We start from the raw sequence: 16450 nt of genomic DNA, 5'->3' as shown, positions 1-16450 counted from the left end.
AAACAAAAATATTAGACGAATAGAAAACAAAGATTGAAGGGATTATCTGCAAATTAGAGACCTTTACAGAAAATGAAAGTCACACACTTTCTCTATAAAGTGTTTCAGAATTTTACAAAGCCTTTTCCCAGCAACTTTACTCTGGTGGCTAAGCTCAAATCAAGAAGCAGTATGTTACTGTGGAAGGAGCCAAATCTAAAGATCTCCTATGATTTTACTGCCTTGAACAAGATGCTGAGATCTCTTTGCCTGTTATTTCCCACTTTACAGAATAGCAATAATTAAACCTGATTTGTCTGTGTCACAATGTTGCTAAATGAATTAAGTCAGATGCTTCAAACCAAGTGGATATTTTAAGGTCCTGTTTTACTTGATACTGTTGACAATTTCATTTTCAAGATACTTGAACTTTCTGGTTTTCCTCCAACTTCCGGCCACTTGTTTTCATTCTCCTTAAGGCTCCTTATTCATCTGCCCATAAACATTGATGACAGCAGATCCTCAACTTTTTTCCTCTTGTCCTACTTGATTTTTCTGAACCATCTCATCCACTTCCTCACATTGAGTGATTTGACAATTGCAACACAAATCTATGTTTCTAAGTGGGATTTTACACCTAAAATACCGGCAACCCACTGCACGTCTCCACCTGAATGCCCCAGATACCTAAAAGTCAATACACTGAAAACTTATTATTTTCCCTCTAAAAGGTCTCCTCCTGCATTATCCTATCTCAGAATATGGCACCATTTTCCTACTTGCTTCCTCCTCTCCATCAATAATTAAATTATGTTGATTTTATTTTTTAAATGATTTATGGCAGTTCCCTGAAAATCAATTACTGAAAACTAATTCGCCAACAAGGCAATTTATGGAAAGGTAATTCACTGAATAGCCAGTTGTTAAATGGCCAATTTTCTATGCTTAGTTTTACTTTCAGGATTTTTATGCGATAGGTGTTTGTTTCATAAAATTAGGAAATATTGGTAAGCAAAATTAAAATTACTATAAACTGTTATCTTTTTAAAAAGTTTAAAGGAAGAAAACAAATATCTCTTATATTTAAACACATATTTAACATCCCAGAAATCTTCATTCCTTTGTGTATAACCAAGTATCCATCTGGTACCATTTTCCTTTAGTTTCAGAAACTGGCTTCAACATTTCTCATAGGGCAGACATGCTGGCAATGAATTCTGGAAGCTCTTATTTGTCTGAAGGAAACAAAAAAAACTTACTTCACTTTAATTTTGAAGACTATTTTCTCTGGAGATAGTTCTGGATAGACAGGTTTTTGAGGTTTGTTTTTTTTGTTTTGTTTTGTTTTGTTTGGCATTTTATTTTTTTTTTTATTTTAGGTTTTATTTTTTTTTTAATTTTTATTTTTTTTTTTATTTTTTTGGGGGTACACCAGGTTCAATCATCTATTTTTATACACATATCCCCGTATTCCCTCCCTTCCTTGACTCCCCCACCCTCGAGTCCCCCCCACCCTCCCTGCCCAAGTCCTCTAAGTCATCTTCCATCCTCGAGTTGGACTCCCTTTGTTATACAACAACTTCCCACTGACTATTTTACAGTTGGTAGTATATATATATCTGTGCTACTCTCTCGCTTTGTCTCAGTTTCCCCTTCACCCCCCGCCCCCTCCCATACTTCGAGTTCTCCAGTCCATTCTCTATATCTGCATCCTTGTTCTTGTCACTGAGTTCATCAGTACCATTTTTAGATTCCGTATATGTGAGTTAGCATACAATATTTGTCCTTCTCTTTCTGACTTACTTCACTCTGGATGACAGATTGTAGTTCTATCCACCTCATTACATATAGCTCCATCTCATCCCTTTTTGTAGCTGAGTAATATTCCATTGTATATATATGCCACATCTTCTGTATCCATTCATTTGTTGATGGGCATTTCGGTTGCTTCATGTCCTGGCTATTGTAAATAGTGCTGCAATAAACATTATGGTACAAGTTTCTTTTGGGATTATGGTTTTCTTTGGGTATATGCCCAGGAGTGGGATTACTGGATCATATGGAAGTTCTATTTGTAGTTTTTTAAGGAACCTCCAAATTGTTTTCCATAGTGGCTGTACCAACTTACATTCCCACCAACAGTGCAGGAGAGTTCCCTTTTCTCCACACCCTCTCCAACATTTGTAGTTTCCAGACTTTGTGATGATGGCCATTCTGATTGGTGTGAGGTGATACCTCATTGTGGTTTTGACTTGCATTTCTCTGATGATGAGTGATGTTGAGCATCTTTTCATGTGTTTGTTGGCCATCTGTATGTCTTCTTTGGAGAAATGTCTATTTAGGTCTTCTGCCCATTTGTGGATTGGGTTATTTGCTTTTTTGGTATGAAGCTTCATGAGCTGCTTGTATATTTTGGAGGTTAATCCTTTGTCCGTTGTTTCATAGGCAATTATTTTTTCCCATTCTGAGGGTTGCCTTTTAGTCTTGTTTATGGTTTCTTTTGCTGTGCAAAAGCTTTTAAGTTTCATGAGGTCCCATTCGTTTATTCTTGATTTTATTTCCCTGATTCTAGGAGGTGGGTCAAAAAGGATGTTTGGCATTTTAAACACATTGTCTCATTGTCCTGTGGTTTTTGCATTCTTTATGACAAGAAGTCAACAATAATCTTCATTTTTGATCCTATATGAAGTATGGATTTAACATTTTTTTAAGACCCTGAGGGTCTAAGCAATTTGATTATGGTGATACTTCATGTGGTTTTCTTTGTGTTTATTCACCTTGAGGTTCATTGAGCCTCTTCTGTGGGTTTATATTCTCTTCAAATTTAGAAATTTTCAGCCATCATTAATTCTAATATTTCCTCTGACCTATCGCACTGTTTTCTCTTTGGGTCCAATTAAGCTACATTAGACCATTTTATATTGTACCACAAGATACTGAAGCTCTGTTTATTTTTTAATCATTCCTCTCATTCTCTCTCTCTCTGTCTCTGTCTCTGTCTCTGTCTCTCTCTCTCTCCTTCCCTACCTCTCTCTTTCTCTCTCAATAGTTTCTCTTGCTAAATATTCAAGTTTTCTGATTATTTTTTCCATAGTGTCTATTGTTCTATTAAGGTCATCTAGTAAATTTGCTTTTCAGATAAAGCATTTTTAGCTCTACATGTTCCATTTGGTTTTCTTTTATAGTTTCCATTTTTTCAATCTACAAGAGAAAGTCAAAAGTCATCCACACTCTGGCTGTAGAATTTATTTTAATTAACTTTTCGAAAAGACAAATACATCATTTTTTGACATAGTATCCTTGCTTTTCAATACACTTTGTTGCCCATCTGTCAGCAAACTTTCATATTCCCTCATTAAAAAATGTTTTAGGCCGAGCTGCAAGCCACAAACGCACCACTATCTTCATTTCATCAGAAGTGGATCTTCGTCCTCGTAGGGCTGATTTCAGGGGACCAAACAGACGAAAGTCCGATGGAGCAAGATCAGACAATAGGGAGGTTGCTTTAACACCTCAAAACGAAGTTTTTGCAGAGTGTCAACAGTGTGGGCAGAGTGTAGAGACACGCGCACTCTCAGACCACAAAAAACAAATCACTGCACGCTGCTCTTCTTTCGTGCTAATCACAAGTGGGGCATCCATTTTTGCTCACACTGCAGTTACAAATGAACTGATATAACACATTCACACCTGCACAGCAGTGACTGGGGAGATAGTAGCCTTGAATGGAAAGTGCTGATAAGACAGTGTGACCAACAGAAGTTTTAATATAAATGGAATGAGGATAATTTTTGACTCAAGCTCGTATTATATTCATGTTTTCCTTAATATATTTGAGCATGTGTATAATGCCTTTTTAAAGTTCTTGTTGACTAATTCTAACATTTTTATAATTTCTGCTATGTTTCCAGTGGGTGAATTTTGCACTGGTTGTGGGATATAGTTTCTTGCTTTTAGGAAAAAATATCTACTAATTTTTATTGGATTCTGAACATTGTGAGTATAACATTGCTGAGTTTCTGGATTTTCTTGCTCTCCTTTAAAATTCTTAAGGATTTTTTTATGGCAATTCAGTCAAGTGTATAAGCTGAATCTTTTTGAAGTTAGTTTCTAAGATTTGTTAAAGCAGGTCTAATTTAAAGTTGGGCAGATTTAGTACTACTCCTAAAGTATTACCTTTCGTGGGCCTGGACTGAATGTCCTTGATGTTCACACAGATTTCACTAAGCTGGATAGTGGGAATTCAAATATCTCCAGGCCTTGTGTGAATTCTGAGAATTGTTCAGCTTCCAAACCAGCAGTAGTTATTATTGACTTCGCCTCCTGGAACTGCACCTTATACATACACGTTTTAGTATTGGTACTTAGCCAAGACACAAAGGGGAATGTATTCATATTTATGGAGCTCTTTCTCTGCCTAGCTCAAGTCCTCTTCCCCATAAATTTAAGTTCTGATCTCTGATTCCACAACTAGTGACAATTTTGTTCTCTGCTTGGGAAACCACTCTGGTGGCAGGGTCTGGCTAGACCTCCAAAAAAAAGGCCTAGGAAATTATAAGATTTCCCTAATTTGTTTCCCTTCTATCACAGATATGAGCCCAGAGATGCCTGTTGTCAGATGTCTAAAGATCAATTACATCTCTTTTTCCAGTTTTCTACTTTACAGTGGAAAGGCAGATGCGGTATTAGTTAGTCATGGCTGCATGCAGAAGTCTTTATCTATTTAGTTTGGACTGGATTTTAGTGACTGCTAAGTATTGGAGACAGAAAGAAAGACCAATAGCAGTCAAGGAAAAATATGTGGGGACTTCCTAGGTGGCGCAGTGATTAAGAATCCACCTGCCAATGCAGGGGACATAGGTTCAATCCCTGCCCCAGGAGGATACCACATGCCGCAGAGCAACTAAGCCCATGTGCCACATTGAGTAGCCCCAGGCTCCCCACAACTAGAGAAAGCCCACGTGCAGCAACAAAGACCCTACACAGCCAATTAAATAAATAATTAAATAAATTTTAAAAAATATATGTGCATGAGAAAATATGCCTTTGACAGAGTAAACACTAGTAAATATTATTAATATTTAAGATATATTTAACATAGTCAAAATATTAAAGAATATATTCTTTAGGAATTTACTTTCTCAATGTATTTTTCATGTGTCTGTGTAAAAAGAATATATGTATGCATGTATATATATACACTCATGAACATAATAAATAAATTTACTTAACATAATATATCAAAATACTTCAAAGGAATATACTCTTCTAAATATACACACCAAAAGAATGCCACATGGAATTCTGGGAAATGTTGGCTGTATTTGTCTACTGTTTCTCTCCCCCAATTCCCCTTAAAACCATTCAGTGTGGACTTCCTAGGTGGCATAGTGGTTAAGAATCTGCCTGCCAGTGCAGGGGACAGGGGTTTGAGCCCTGCTCTGGGAAGATTCCACATGCCACGGAGCAACTTAGCCCGTGCACCACAACTGTTGAACCTGTGCTCTAGAGCCCATGAGCCACAACTATTGAAGCCCACGCACCTAGGGCCCATGCTCCACAACAAGAGAAGCCACTGCAATGAGGAGCCTGCACACCACAATGAGAAGTAGCCCCTGCTCGCAGCAACTAGAGAAAGCCCGTATGCAGCAACAAAGACCCAATGCAGCCAATAAATAAATAAATTTATTAAAAAAAAAATTCTGTGTGAAACCAAAAATTCATGGACAATATTCATAACAAAAATAGATGACCAGCTCAATGAATCCAAAAATGCCAGCAGATGGGAATAAACCACCAAAATTATTAAATCTGCATGTCATCAATAATTGTGCAATAGAACATGGAAAAAGTGAGATGGTATCAGACAAACCTGAGATTCCCCAAATGACCAAACATTCCTCACAGGAACGCTTACCAGGCCAGTCTGAGAATAGCAGCAGAAACTGAGAGGGAGTTAATGCACTCCAACAGCAGGTGGATTTCAGAGTTCCAAGGTAACACTAGAAAGGGCTGCATCATTCTGTGCTTCTAGAATCTCACATCTAATCATCCAGACTCTTCTCCAGAACAAAGCCCCACACTGATAAGATATTTGGGGGAATATAATCCAAACTACACAACACAGACACTTAAAATGAACAAAAGTATCTAGGTTTTCAAATCCCATTTAAAGCTATTATATGATAAATATGTATGTGAGGTAGAAAAACTTCCCTGGAAAAACTAGGGAGTAGGAGTCAGAGAAAAATTGCTCTCCGCGAAAATAGAAAAGAAAAGCATGGCCAAAAGATATGCCTACAAAATACAAGAACACTCTGACCTTGTATTTCATAATGCACTTAAATAATTTAGAAAATAATACAGGATATGAAAGGACAATATAAATCATATGTATTTTAAATCACAAATTAAGCAACAGAACTCAGGAAATAATTAGAAATTAAAGGAAAAGTATTTTAGAAATGAAGACTAAAGTAGAAGTAATAGAGGAAGAAATAAATAGAATAGATAACATCTTAAGAGAAATATATGCAGAAAAGAAGGGCAGTTTAAATTCAAAAGAAAAGAAAGAGAATTCAGGGGAAATTTTTAACTTCAAAGCTAGACAAAGATGATCCAATATACACACAACAGAGGAGACCTAAGAAGATAATGAAAGCAAGGGAACAAAACAAATACTAAAAAATAGAGTTCAAGAAAATTCTCCTTAGGTTAAAAAAAAAAAGGGCAGGAAGTATGTATTGAAAAGGAACACACCATATCAAAGAATACTGACTCAGAATAAAAAACAGCAAACCATATTCTAAAAGATTATGAGACCTTAGAGAAAATGGAAGAGCTTTTGAGCACCCAGGCAAAAGAACTTAATAACTCAAAGGGGGAAAAATCATATTGTCATCACATGTTTTGATAACGTTTTACAGAGGAAGAAAATGGAGTAATACATTTTAGATACTCAAAAATTAAATGTGAACCAAGGATGATTACTTTTTCTATAGCTAATCTGATTTCAAATATAAAAGATGCAGATACACTACTATTAACTGATAAAAACTCAGAGGATCTTCTTTCCATGAACAAAATTTAGATAATCAAAATTACTAAACAGACATGGGTAGCATTAAGTACTTATTTACCTTTAATCTAAGATGGGTGGTTACCAGGGGTTAGGTGTGGGGGAAACGGAGATGTTCACCAAGGGTACAAAATTTCAATAATAGGATGAATAAGTTCTGGGGATCTAATGTACAGCATGGTACCAATAGTTAATAATGCTGTGTTGCACACTTAAAATTTGCTAATAGGGTAGATTATAAGTGTTCTCAGCACACTAAAAAAGATAACTGTGAGATGATGAATATGTTTATTAGCTTGATTGTGGTAATCATTTCACAACATGTATGTCAAATCATCACATTGTACACCTAAAATAATCACATGTACAACTTAAATGTATATAATTTTTTGTTGATTATATCTCATAAAGCTGGAAAAAATAAAATAAAAATAATATAATTGAGCAAGTTTAATTATAAAAAGATAAAATAAGGTTTATTCTATTTCAAATTAAAAACAGTTTAAAATTAAACAGGCTTTTGTTTTACTAAACTTAGTGAATTTGTTTTTGGAGAAATGCCCAATGCAAAAAGATATGAAATAAAGCCTTTTTTTAATAAAGATTATAAATATAGTTCATTGTACATAAAGATGAAAACTACTAATGAGTATTAACCAGGATGGTGGTGACTGATGGCAAACGCAATGATGTTGGTGGAGGTGATGATGATATTCATGCTAATGACTGATGTGGTCATGGTAACTATGATGATGATGATGATAATAAAGCTAAAAATGTCCTAGAGCTGGTGTTAGGTACCAATCTTACCCAGCTGCGGGGTAACTCTCCCATTAGGAAAACAATTAACACACACCTGGGACGTAAAACATCTCTTGTACTTCGAATGTAAACGCACACTAATTGCTCATTCAATGAGGACCCAGTCTCTGGAGCGACTGCATTCCAGAAGAGAGTCTACCTATAGATAAACACACTCAGGACTCCCAATCTCAGTGACCCATTTTCATTACTGTGTTGGCCCCTTTCACTGGAAATAGATGTAAATCTTGTAGCTTTCTATTTTCTGATATTTAATTCTTGATTGCTGGAAACAAAGTGCCTCCTAAGATTTCCAGGTAAGAGTGCTCCAGTTTTCCTCAGCACAGGTATTCACTTATAGTTTTAAGGCAGTTGTGTAAGATGAGAATAAGATATCTTCCATGAATTCCCATTTCTACTACAGATCTTTTATATGTACTATTTTCAATCATATGTCCACCTTTTCTCAGTGCTCTTTCCCCACTTGTAAAGGAAATATAGTTGTCTTTATAATTCTGATCTGTCATTAGCAGCAGTTCTGAGCTTGGTGAGCTGATAAACCTAATAGTAAGATTTTTATCAACTAACAAGAAATTTTGGGATCATTTATAAATTAGCTACAAGATTACAGGAATAAAACTTGATTTCCGTTGCCCACATTTTTCTATTCAATAGAAAATGTGTTCACATCAAGAGGCAGGAAATAAAATCTCTACTTCATAACAATATTCTATTTTATGTGGAACTTTGATTTCTGGTAATGATACATTTTTGTGGATTTTTTGTTCCTTATCATTTTAGGAGACTGATTTGATGGAACGAGTTGTGTAAAATATCTTTTAAATCTACTGTCACTAGATGAAATTTATCTCCTTTTTTAAAAAATTGAAATACAATTCAAAATTCTGTTACTAGTTACTCACTAGTTATCTCGCTGTCAATAATTTAAGGTATAAGGTTTCTACAAATACAGGTTTCCTTGTCTTCAGTTCCAAAATGAACACAAGTAGTACTATTGTTGCTATTGCTGAGCGAGTCAATGTCTTTAATGCTGCACAACAAAGCAGGTTATAAACGGCCATGTATAATATACTCACTCTGAGTAAAAACGAAATGTATATCAGTGCACATATGTAAATACATATATATGCATAGAAGAAGATCTGGTAGAATATACATAGCAATTTTAGATTCTCCAGTCGTTAGAATATGATGATTTGATTTTTGCCTGTCTGTATGTTTACTGTTCTACAATGCAGATATATTGCTTTTGTACTTTAAAAGAAAAAGTTTCTGGAAATATAGCAATAAGATCCCTCCTTGACCTTAGTGTACTAAATTAAGTTTACTTAAAATATACAGTGCCACAAAGAGATAAGTTATTGCAAGACAGCACGGTGTGTTGGAAGACAAAACAAAGTGATGGTCACAACTCCTGGGTTCTAGGCCCAGTTCTACTTTTCACTAGCCATATGACCTTGAGTGAACTGTGCAACCTGAGTATGTTTCCTAGAGCAGGGGTTTCCAAATGTTTCTAGGAAGGACCACATAGTGAGTATTTCAGGTGCTACAGTCCATAATATCTCTGTTGTTACTACTCAACTCTGCCATTCTACCAGGAAAGCAGTTCTGTGACCTTTCAGGAAGTCTTAAAATCTCAGCACTTCAACCTGAAACTAACATAGTATTGTAAGTCAATAAAAAAATAAAAGTAAGGGAAAGGCAGTTTGATTCTAACTTTGTCTTTTTGCTATCTAATACCTCAATTCTCAAGATTTATAGTTTCTAATAAAACTTTATCAAACGAGTAAAAAAAAATCTCAGCACTTTAGCTTCCCATTACTAAAATGGGGATAATAATTACTGCTGTAAAGATATTCCCTACCCAACAAAGGATTTTGAGTCATAGTTCAGACTAATCTCTGAAAGAAATGTATATACAAAAAAAGATTATGGAAAATTCGTAATTATTTGAGGAGGAAATAAAAATAACAGGAATATAAATTTTTTCAGCTTAGAAATACATCTCAGAGAAAGGATGTCTCTAAGTATGATCTCCATACATATTGGTGCATGCCTCCTGGAAAGCATGTCTGTTATTTGTGTATTTTATCTCTATGAAGACAATAGAGTCATGGTTTGATAGTATTATTGATGCTATAATTACTAAGAATAGATATTGTTGACAACTTATATGCACTTACTATGTGCTAGAGACTGGGCCCTATGAGTTAGAAATTATTATTATCATGTTTCCCAAGTTATAGACAAGAATCCTTACAAGTAACGGTTATATAACTTGCTTAAGATCACATAGTGAGGGCTTCCTAGGTGGCACAGTGGTTGAGAATCCGCCTGCCATTGCAGGGGACACGGGTTCAATCCCTGCACCAGGAAGATCCCACATGCTGCAGAGCAACTAAGCCCGTGGGCCACAACTACTGAGCCTACGCTTTAGAGCCCATGAGCCACAACTATTGAGCCCACGTGCTGCAACTACTGAAGCCCACGCGCCTAGAGCCTGTGCTCCGCAACAAGAGAAGCCACGGCAATGAGGAGCCCGTGCACCACAACGAAGAGTAGCCCCTACTCACTGCAACTAAAAAGAAAGCCCGCACACAGCAAAACAGACCCAACACAGCCAATAAAAAAAAAAAAAAAAAAAAGATCACATAGTGAAAGTCAGAGCTGGAATTTAATCCAGATCTCTGTGACTTTTGAGTCTATACCTTTAACTACCACATTAAATGTCAAATATAATATTTTAACACAATTAAGCTTTTTATATAAAAACACGATCTACATTAATGACACCAGTAAAAAAAAATATAAGGGAACACAGTATTTTAATCAATTTTTACTTTTAAAAAATAATGCACGCATATAGATTAAAATTCAAATGCTACTAGGATGAATAGTATTGAAAACTAACAGTTACCTTCCTCAAGCAACCTCATGTCCACTCTGCTGCCCAGAGGAAACCACTTTCAAAGATCTGTTTCCTCTGGTATTTACCTCTGTGTTTCTCCATTATATGCTTAGTGTGCTCTTTGAGGAGTTTACTATTTTAGATATTATTCATGACCTAAAACAGGACCTAAGATATAATAGCTGTTAATAAATAATTATTGAATGCATTACTTCCACTTAATGTAGATACAGAATTATCTAACACTTCCCCACCTCAGTAGCCCTCCCTCTTCTCCCCAAACAGTTATAACAATTTTGGATTCTCAGTAGTTAATGCCTGCAAGATTAGAAATATGGTGATGCAGACTTCATTATCATACTTAATTCTTCAGTGAATCATCACTGCAGAGCCACATATTGTACTTTTGATTGTTTCCTTGTTTGCACTACTTGTAAGTTTCCTGGAATTGTAATAATTGCCTAGTAATAAATATCACTCTTTTATAGCTTCACATGCTCCATAGTATCTAAGTACCCAGTACTATTATTTTCCAAGTGTTGAAACATTTGAGACAATCTCCAAATTTCATTTCTTTGTGGAAGGCCTCCATGCTCTGTCCTTTCTGGACTCACTCTCCTAGAGCTCCCTTTGCTGCTCTCCTGTGTTGTTGGATCCCCTCTATCCTAGGTCCCAGTCTTGACATTGAGATGCCACCTCATTTCTGCTCTTTATACTTTATATATGATACTCTCTCCCCTCCCCCCCCCCCATATCTCTCTCTGGCTAGGTATTTTTTGGTTTAGTAATATTTTCAAAGACTGGTTTTCATTTCACTGATTTCTTTCTACTGTTTATCTGTTTCCTATTTCATTGATTTCTGTGATTATGTATATTATTTCCTAAATTCTGATATTTTTGTACTTTATTAAGGTGGAAACCTAGATTAATGATTTTAGAATAGCCTCTGTTCTAAAATGGCATTTAATGACAAGTTTCCCTCTTAGAGTTCTTTTAGCAGCATTCTAAAAATTTTGATTGATGTATCTGCATGATCGTTCACTTCAAAACGTTTTCTAACTTGTGACTTCTTCTTTGACCCATGTGTTGTTTTAAAATATGCTGTTTAATTTTCAAATAGTTGATGATTTTCTGAGTCTCTCTCCATAAATTACATATAGTTTGTTTTGGTAAGAGTACATACTGTATGTTATTTCAACTTTTTAAAGGTATGGTGGTTTGTTATATTGCCCGGAAGAGGTTTTATCTTGAGAACTTTTGCATGTGTACCTGAAAGATTGTGTGTTCTGTTGCTTCTGTGTGAAGTGTTCCAAAAATGCCAATTTGTGGGTATTTTCTATGTCATTACTAATTTTTCTATTAGTTCTGTCGAATAATAAAAATAAAGAGTATTTCAATCTTGAACTACTTGTGGACTTTTATATTCTCCTTCTAGTTCTGTCAGTTTTGGTTCATGTGTTTTGAAACACTAATAGGTGAGCTCATTTAGGAGTGTTATGTCACTTAATGAACTGATTTCTTTATCATTTTGAAATGTTCCTCCTTATTTCTAGTAATATTCCTTGCTTTGAGATCTACTTTGCTTAATGCTGATATAGTCACTTCAGCTTCTTTCACTGATATTTGCTCAGTATATTTTTTCAATACTTATACTTCTAGCTGTTGGTGTCTTTATATTCAAAGTGGATTTCTTAGAACAGCATATAATTGGATAATGCCTTTTATCTAATATGACTATCTGCATTTTCATTAGGATATTTAAAATACTTACATTTAAATCAGTCATCAACATGGTTGAGTTTAAATCCACCATGTTGCAATTGTCCTGTATTTTAGTTTTTCTTTTTCCTTGCCTACTTTTGGACAGACTATTTTGATAATTAGATTTTAACTCCACTGTTAGCTCATTAGCTATAGTTTTTTGTTTGTTTGTTTGTTTTAGTTGTTCTTCTACGTTTTAGAATATTCATCCTTTCTGGATTTGTCCACCTAGAGCGTGGCATGGAATCATTGATGCAACCATTAGGTTTCCGATATATTTTTCCCTCCTCTAAGGAGTCAGTTTGGTGCTGCCTGTTGTCAAATGCCTGGAAATGGTTGCTTCACATGCCTTGTCTGTTTTTCTGGTTGTTTATGGTGTAAAGGCAATTCCATATGAGTTCACCCTTCTGTGTGGAAGTACAAGCACACTCACTAACTTATAACTGCTCAAAATACATTGTGAAATGTTCAGATTGAAGAAAATGTCTTTTTCACTCACATGGAACTTTTCTTTGCTCATCCAAAATTTGGAATAATAAAATCTAAGGTCTGGAGTGGTTTTAACTTCATTTCATCCAGTGATAAATCATGTTTAGAATTTGGGAAACTTTAGCCAGGGTTGAGAAGGTGACCTTCTTCCAGGGGCTTACATTTACCACTTGACAATTTCTCAACAAAATCTACCAAATTGCATCTTGAAGGCAATTTATCAGCAGAAAAATATTCTTCACTCTTATATGTTATATTCCCTTCAGTTTTTCCTCATTGGAAAAAAAGAAGACACGAAGAAAAATCATCGCAAGAACATGTGATGCCCAGTGAAAGGAGTAGCTTCTCAAGACCAACTTTAAATTGCCATTTAGGCATAGATATACCAAGATTCCTTCCAGGGAGTCTCTTAGGCATCTATATAAAATTATCATCAGCTAAAAATCTTATCTGCATTGATAATATGTTGACTCTAAAAACAGACAAACAATAACTAGTAATTTGGAAGTCAACAACATAGAAATAGAAAAATGGTGAAGCAACCAGAGAGACCATGATTATTCTAGAGGATATACTTGGTGTGAGGAGAGAAAGTGGCCAAGAATCCACTGGCCACTGAGGATACCAGGATTTAAGGATATCAAAGAAGGGGACAAAGGAAAATGTCCACATCCCACTCAAATTGTTTTGCTCTTGATCTGTAAGTCGTATTCTATTTCTACTTCCACCTACTCCTAATCCTGATCAAAGCTAAACTTTTCCTGAGTTCTTTCAACACAGTGGAGAAAAATCAATCTCAAACTCTTCCTCAGGAGCTTTATTTTACTCAGGATAAACTGTATTCTGTGCCAAAATTTCAAGCTACAAAATCGTTCTGTTTCCAGTAAACACAAAACTTAAAAAAAATTTTTACTACCTTTAGCTGAACTGTGCCGCCTGCCCAGAAACATAGCACTCAATGCCCGGAGAATGCCAGTACATCAAAATCACAATAAGCAGAACCCTGACATCATTATTTTTTAAATCTCATCGGGTGATTTTTATGTGTAATCAGAACTAAGAATAACTATCCTTGGACCTCATATTCAAGGAAAAATTTGGACAAATTTCAGATGCCTAATGAAAATTTATGTTTGTGTAGCAAATGAATATTTGTAAAATATTTCCATGTATATTATCCCATTATATTTTTGAACTTTGGAAATTGATGTTATAACTCCATTTAATTCTGCAATGTGGAAACTGATTTGTCACTCAGTAATTGGAAGGGCTCTAACTACCAGCCCACACTACCTGGATTTGAAGATAAGGTGACCACATGTTTTCATTTTATGGGTAATATTTTGGGGTTGCATAATGACAAGGGACTTTTTCTGGAGCAAAATTCAACTCCAAACTCATAAATGAAACACACTTGTAGTTACCTCCAGGGAACTTGAGAAACATGAGGGTGGTAAAAGCTCCAGGGGTGGCCCTTTTTCCCCAGCTTCATATACCTAAACCATGCAAAATAATCTAAATCCTAGAAAATATTAACAGGAATAAAGAGACAAACCATTACAAGAAAGTGAGTTCAAGAGCACTCACTCAGGAACAGAGACTGATGCCTAGCCTCTCCAGAAAGGATCATTCACAGTTATTCCTCAGTATCTGCAGGGGCTGCTGCACCAATGCTCAACTTCCTTATATAAAATGACATAGTACAATGAAGACAGTCAGCCCTCTGTGTCTTTCAACCAGAGTTGATTGAATCCCAGGATGTGAATCCTGCTGATACCAAGGACTGACTGTATATATCCCTTCATAGGCTCTTCTTTCTTATCTCCTCAGAGCTCCCAAACAGAGGAGAATGTCTGCAGAAAATCACTCTGTAGTGACAGAGTTCATTCTTGGAGGTTTAACAAATCGGCCAGAGCTTCAGCTCCCTCTCTTCCTTCTCTTCCTTGGGATCTACTCAGTCACTGTGATAGGGAACTTGAGTGTGATAACACTGATTTGTTTGAATGCTCAGCTTCACACCCCCATGTACTACTTCCTCAGCAATCTGTCACTAGTGGACCTCTGCTACTCCTCTGTCATTACCCCTAAGATGCTGGTGAACTTTGTGTCAGAGAAGAACATCATCTCCTATGCAGGGTGCATGTCCCAGCTCTACTTCTTCCTGGTGTTTGTCGTTGCTGTTACATGCTGACAGTGATGGCCTATGACCGCTATGTGGCCATCTGCAGACCTTTGCTTTACAACATCATCATGTCTCATCGAGTCTGCTCTCTGCTGGTGGCTGGGGTCTATGTCATGGGGCTCATTGACTCAACCATAGAGACTGCCCTCATGTTGAAACTGTCCTATTGTGAGCTCCTCATCAGTTATTACTTCTGTGACGTTTTGTTGCTCATGAAGCTCTCCTGTTCTAGTACCTACCATATTGAGATAACATCTTTCTTTTTGGCTGGATTTAACATCATATTCACCAGCTTAACAATCTTTGTTTCCTATGCCTTCATCCTCTCCAGCATCCTCCGTATCCGCTCCACAGAGGGAAGGTCCAAAGCCTTCAGTACGTGCAGCTCCCATCTTGCAGCTGTGGGACTGTTTTATGGGTGTGCTTCATTCATGTGGTTAAAACCCTCCCAGGCTGGGTCCATGGCACAGGAGGATGTGGCCTCCGTGTTCTACACCACAGTGATTCCCATGTTGAACCCCCTCATCTACAGCTTAAGGAATAAGGAGGTAAAGGCTGCCATGCGGAAAACTCTGAGGAGAAAACTCTTTGGGTACAAATCACACCAATTTTTCTCATTTTGACAATTGGGCAAGAAATATAGGGGAGAAGCCCTCTAAAAATTTACACACACGTGAATAGAGAACAACGGCTTCTCAACATGACTGAATGCATTGGCTCATTTTTTTTCCTCTTCCCTTTCTCCCTTTCACATCTTTCATCATGAATCATGCTGCTTTCAAGTTCTGGTTTTTCTTCGCCTTTGGGATTACCTGTTTGTTTGATTGGTTTATCCTTTGCCCTTTGGTAAACATGTATTTTGATTATAACATGAATTTAGAACTTTTAGCAATTAGTTTAGTGAGCTGTCCTTTGATTTATCCCTTTCTATAGAGAAGTAGTACCCAAACTAAAAATAATTTGCAGACAAATAGAGATTAATTCAAATGTCACAAGAAGTAGCAAATATCTCCTTCTCACTTTATCCCTCTTTTGTCTTTCTTATTATATGGTTACTGTCTCATTCCTGCCATGAGTAAGTGATTTCCTCACTCAGTTATTATCATCATCACCATCATCTTCATCATCACATCACACTTTCATGGATGCTAGGCCATCTTCTAAGTTTACAAAATTATCTCATTTTTCTGATGAGAAAACTTTGGTTTAGAGAGGTTAAGTAACTTTCTCA

At 36.2% G+C, this 16450-nt stretch overlaps 1 pseudogene; it reads left to right on the top strand.

Annotated features, from left to right (window-relative positions):
* The first annotated feature begins 14886 nt into the window (after nt 1-14886).
* On the top strand, nt 14887-15842 carry LOC130860920 (olfactory receptor 151-like; annotated as a pseudogene).
* Nucleotides 15843-16450: the final 608 nt, after the last annotated feature.

Source organism: Hippopotamus amphibius, chromosome 9 (genome assembly GCF_030028045.1).
Source record: "Hippopotamus amphibius kiboko isolate mHipAmp2 chromosome 9, mHipAmp2.hap2, whole genome shotgun sequence".
NCBI classification, from domain to species: domain Eukaryota; kingdom Metazoa; phylum Chordata; class Mammalia; order Artiodactyla; family Hippopotamidae; genus Hippopotamus; species Hippopotamus amphibius.
Note: the sequence above shows the minus strand (reverse complement) of the source record. Positions and strands in the feature narration are given on the sequence as shown.